Source organism: Cupressus sempervirens, chromosome 8 (genome assembly GCF_028749045.1).
Source record: "Cupressus sempervirens isolate cs-2001-9-10 chromosome 8, ASM2874904v1, whole genome shotgun sequence".
NCBI lineage: Eukaryota > Viridiplantae > Streptophyta > Pinopsida > Cupressales > Cupressaceae > Cupressus > Cupressus sempervirens.
In genome coordinates, this window is record NC_143125.1 from 41,983,596 (window position 1) to 41,989,182 (window position 5,587).

Here is a 5,587-nt window from a genome sequence, read left to right on the forward strand (position 1 = left end):
GCAGGAGTAGAGATATGCAGATTGAGCCTTTCTCAAAAGTTATAAGAAGAGAAAAGGAGAGCACGTAAATTCGTGCAAAGAACAAAAAGAGCACCACCTAATGTAATAAATGAGACATGAAGGATAAAGGGCATAAAAGAATTTAAAACTATAAAAATATAAATGAAAGGTGATAAAAAGAAAATAGAACAAAAGAAAGTACGAGCCTAAGACAACCACTAACCACATATACAAGGGAAAGAAAAAATAAGTAAACAAATGTAAACGAAAGCACGCGCGCACGCACACACACACAAAAACGTACTATTACATACGATACTAGTATATACTCCTGTTAATATATATATATATATATATATATATATATATATATATATATATATATTATGTACTATGATGTACTATTATATATTCTTATAAGCGCGCGCGCACACACACACACATATAAAATTGCATGTGCCTATACACATATATTCGTGTACATATCAATATATATGTTTAAACATATATGTGATATGCCTATATATGCACACACCATACACGGATATATATATATGATCTTGATGATAGATCATGTAGTATGATCCAATTGATGGTAAAAAAACACACACAATCAAATCTAGAAAGCAATTTATTTTATTTTATTTAAATTTAACATTCCATATAATAAATAAAAATTATTAACTTATAATTTAACTTCCACTATCATCCTACTATCTTACTAAACCATATAATATATTTTAAAAGTTTGGTTTAAAATCATTATCCATGTCATCTATAATTATAAAAGGTTTAATTTTTTTAATTTAAAAAGTATTAACACTATAAACCGTGAGTTTTAATTCAATCTGCACGGCAACATAGATTTATTTCTGTCAGCGAAGGGAAGAAGGACACGGACGGGCAGGCCAGGGCAGCGGTCAGGTACAAATATGTTGCACCGTAGCCGGTCCCCATAGTTTAAGATTGAAATGAAAAACAGAACGGACTGGCTTGATTTCAAAAATTGAACTTAAAAATTCAAAGTGTAGAGTTGCATCGGTTAAGATTGTCCCCAAATTGAAGCTAGAAGCAGAAGTAGATAGATCACAATGGCATTCTTCAGTACGGAGGTGCATCGGTAAGATTCGAACCCACCCCCTACTGAATTGTCAAACTGAATAGAGTTGTTCTATTCCGAAAATTGATCTTAAAATTCTCAAAAACAGAGGTGCATCGAGTGACATTTTAACAAAAATTGATGGGAAGGGAAGGGGAAGAAATAGAATTATCAGAAATGGAAGGCTCAGTAGACGCCTTGGCGTTTCCTCTGTTAGCCCAGGGTCACATTATTCCCTTCATGTGCCTCTGCGAGCTTCTCGCATCCAAGAATCTCAACATCGTCTTTTTCACAAGCCCTCTCAATGCAAAGCGCCTCAAAGCAAAACAAACCCCCGTTACTTCATCGCGCGTGCGCATCATCGGCATCCCGTTGCCCTCCCAGACAAATCTGCCCGCCGGCGCAGAAAACACAGATCAACTGATGCCCTCGCAATTTTTCACTCTGTTCACCGCAGCGGAACAAATGGAGCTTGCTGATTTCTGCTCACTTTTCCTGCCTGCCGTCGCCGAAAAATTGAAAATTCCGGTCTTCTTCTACATCACCACGGGCGCCTACGAGTTGAGTATAATGCAGGCCGTCGTAAATAGTCTGCCTCTGGTTATCCCATGGACGGCCCGCCTGCGGTTAAAATCCCCAGTCTTCTAAAACCAGTTTGGCTTCACGAATCTGATATTGTTCATCCTTACCGCGGAGCGGGCCGGACTGGAAAACCGCACGATTTGTTTTCAAAGTTTTTTGAGCATATTAGGGTTAGTGCGGGCGTGGTAATAAACACGTTTGAGGAAATGGAGGGCGATTTTGTGGATCATGTGCAAAGGTCATTTGTTGTGCCTGTCTGGAGCATCGGCCCTGTTTTGAGCAGCCTGTCGGGAGATTTTGAAATGGGAGGTGTGAAGGACTGGATGGATCGTTGGGCCGCCGGATTCGTAGTTTATATTAACTTTGGCAGCGAGATTGCACTTTCTGAGGAGCAGATTAAGGTCGTTTCGGCGGGTCTGGACACGAGCGGGCAGTATTTTCTGTGGGCGGTGAAAAATCCTCCCGGGAGTGAGGCGGTACAGAATGATCTTCTGCAGGGGTTTCGCGAGCGCACGACGGATCGCGGTCTGGTGATCACCGATTGGGCTCCCCAACAGGTAAAGCACAAAAAATTATTTTCAAAACCGAACCAGTGAACTTCTGGAGCGGTGTTGATTTCAATTCTTATGATGTCTCATTAGTTCTATGGTTAAGTGGTTCCTATGGAGAGCACAGGTAAGAATGCCAGTGCGAACGGAGGTGAGATATGTCGATTATGTAAATCTTGATCTACAGTATGAATTCAACTGTGGTGTTAGAGAATTGGGGTTTCCTGTGTCAAATCTTTATATCTTTGGATGGCAACTTAAATACTAAGCCTCTAATACAAAATATCATATCTTATCTGAAATTATTTTCCTGTCTATGGAGTTTCAGACTGACGGGAGTATGAATCTATGGGATAAAATTTCTTCAGTTAAGGCTGAGGGTAGTGCATTTCATCCACTCATCTCGTAGGAGTCTTATACTTCATTTCTAATAGATTTATTTGAAATTATTCAACTATAAATAGAGGATAGTTTTACTGAATTTTTTTAGAAAATCTTGTATAAGCTTTTCCTTATAGTGACAGTCTTGCTAAGGCAATTTCATGATTCTGGTACGACAAATTTTAATATCAAACCAGTAGTAGAAAAATAGATTGCCGGTTGGCAAAAACCTTTCCTGACAGAGTGCATTGAGGGTGAAATGCCACTCCTTTGTAACCCCAAATTGGCAGGTCACGAAAGGATAAAGGGAAGGATTGCCAGAATGTTATATAGAAGTAGAAGTACGGGGGGGATAGATGTGCTAAATGATTATGCATTTAATCTGTTCGAAATTATTCTTCTTAAACATTACGTTCTTTAAAAGTTAAAGTCAAAACAGTTCGCAATTTTATAGTCCATGAATATTGAGGATTTTAAGTATTAGCAGTAATAAGATTCGGCTGATTTCTTCTTAAACATTACGTTCTTTAATAGTTAAAATCAAAACAGTTCGCAATTTTATAGTCCATGAATATTGAGGATTTTAAGTATTAGCAGTAATAAGATTCGGCTGATTTCACAAGGTACTCTGATCAGTCCGGCTCCATCATCATGAGAAAAGAACAGCGGGGCATGCAGCTGAATAGGGGAATAACATCTCCATCTGTAATATCAATTTCAAATTCACGACATAAGCTTTTCTTACCAGCTATGTAGCTTTCCAAACTCTCCCTCTCAGACCTTACTGACTCATTAGGATTTATTTAAATATCTGAGAATAATTATGGGGAATGTTTCTGCCGTGAAGAAATCGTACATTCCTTTCGTATCTCGTCTTACTTAAACAAGGCAAATTATACGCGAAAATTTATCTCAAACCAATTTCTTAAGCTGTAGGCAATCAAATTGTGCGATCAGCTTTTCCGGTGGGCACTTAGCTACCCTGCTTTATCCTTTCCTGGCGCTCATACATAATCGCCAAAACCCCTGTAAAGCCCTGATAATTCCCACACTGAACCATCTCCCACAAAGGTTTTAACCCGATCTCGAATATAAAATTTTGCCGTTGATGAATTATTTTGGGCTTTCTGCTACAAATTAATAAATTGAATTCTTTGTTTTTTTTGGTATGATTGTGTAATAGTTTTTATTATTAACGTTTATTCTCATTGGCTTTCTTGCATTTTGATAATGGATCATGTAGTGTGATCCAAAATCCGAAACATTGCTGATAAAATACTATTACACAATCATATCCAGAATAAATGAATTCATTGATATGGATTGTGGAAATCTGATATGACTAATTAATTGATAAATCACAAATTCTGTTATCTGTGTGTGCTTGATATTTTCATCTCTGTAATTTGCTGCAGATTTTTGTTACTCTGTTTTGGTGGCCCTTAGCATACAATTAATCCGTAGCTTATACACAGCTCTAACTATGATGTGCTTAAGCGATGTAAGTATAGGCAAAGAAAATGATGTGGTTTGTTGGGAATTTTTACTTGCATATCAAGTCTCAGGTATTTTCGCTCTATATATTTATTCATTATGTCTGTGATTCAAATACAAGATGCTGAACACAATATGGTTCATGTCTCTTATGGAACAGGCTATTTTAAGTCATCCTTCAACTGGGGGCTTCCTGAGCCACTGTGTGTGGAACTCTACGCTAGAGAGTATGTGTAACGGAATCCCAATCTTGGCCTGGCCTTTTCAGCATGACCAACCCTTTGTGAAGAAGCTGCTGGTTGAAGAACTGCGAGTGGCTGAGGAGGTTAAGAGGGAAGCTGTGGGAAATGGTGTTTTATTGTAACAAGTGAAGAAATAGCGAGGGGTGTGAAATTTATAATTGAAGGGGAGGAAGGCAGAGATATGAGAAGAAGGGCGTGTGAATTAAAAGTAGCAGCAATAAAGGCAGTGGGAGAGGGTGGAAGTTCCTTCAGTAATCTACAGAAATTTGTTTCCTTGGTCCAGAACTTTCAAATCCTTTGAACCTGATTCCTATGTTGAAGACAAATGGTAATTGATAAGTTGGGATGCACATCTGATGGTGTTTTCTATGACAGGATATTCATTCGTTGCCCAGCGTTTTCAGTGGCAAGTTCTTATATATTAGTAGTTTCGGAAATAACTCTCAGCCATTGTTATGATGCAGTTGACCACACTTGTTCCAATTTCAATACCGAATATCATCTCCATGGTGATAAATTCCCTGCATCAGTAAGAGCTGCGAATCTAGTTGAACAATTGCATAAATTGTTATGAAATGCTGCGAATGAGAGAGAACCTGTGTAAAAGTTGAAGACTCCTAAAACCATAGCTGATTAAATGGTGTTACCGGTGCATCTCATCTTCACCGTAACGGTTTGAAATATGTAGCATAGAGTGTTCAAACTTCTTTTTCAATTCAAATGTATAAATGTTATTTATACTACAGATATAGAGAAAGCTGAGTATTACTCTAAATAATTGGGACTACCATAAATATTGGCGATAGATAATGCTCTTCCGCATCCCTATCATTCAACTAGAAACGGCTTCACAGCCATACAATGATCCAACATAAAAAGTTATGGAGCATATTTAACTAATTAACACTATTAGTATTAGACATTAAATCAATATATATTATCACAACTGTTATTCAATTAATGGCAATTTTATTAAAAATAATAATATTATAAATTAAATTTTTTTTGGTTGGTAATAAGTTTATATATTATTGATATAATAAGATTTACAAAGATAATAAAAAGGTCCAAAATCTCTATTTTATAGGACCATCATATACAATATGCCTTTTTCCTCCTCTACATCTATTATATGAACGCCTCTTTATCCGGCTTGTTGCCTTTACTAATCACACTTCACAACTATATATTTACTTCATCTACTTATAAGGTCATGCTGACCTCAGCATTATCGAATCTAG

The 5,587-nt window shown here is 37.1% G+C and overlaps 1 pseudogene across 1 annotated transcript; it reads left to right on the forward strand.

Moving 5' to 3' along the window:
• The first annotated feature begins 867 nt into the window (after positions 1 to 867).
• LOC149541481 (UDP-glucosyl transferase 73M2-like) lies at positions 868 to 5,124 on the forward strand (annotated as a pseudogene). The gene is made up of 3 exons (XR_016355337.1): positions 868 to 1,120; positions 1,209 to 2,238; positions 4,265 to 5,124. The product of XR_016355337.1 is annotated as a UDP-glucosyl transferase 73M2-like (transcript).
• Positions 5,125 to 5,587: the final 463 nt, after the last annotated feature.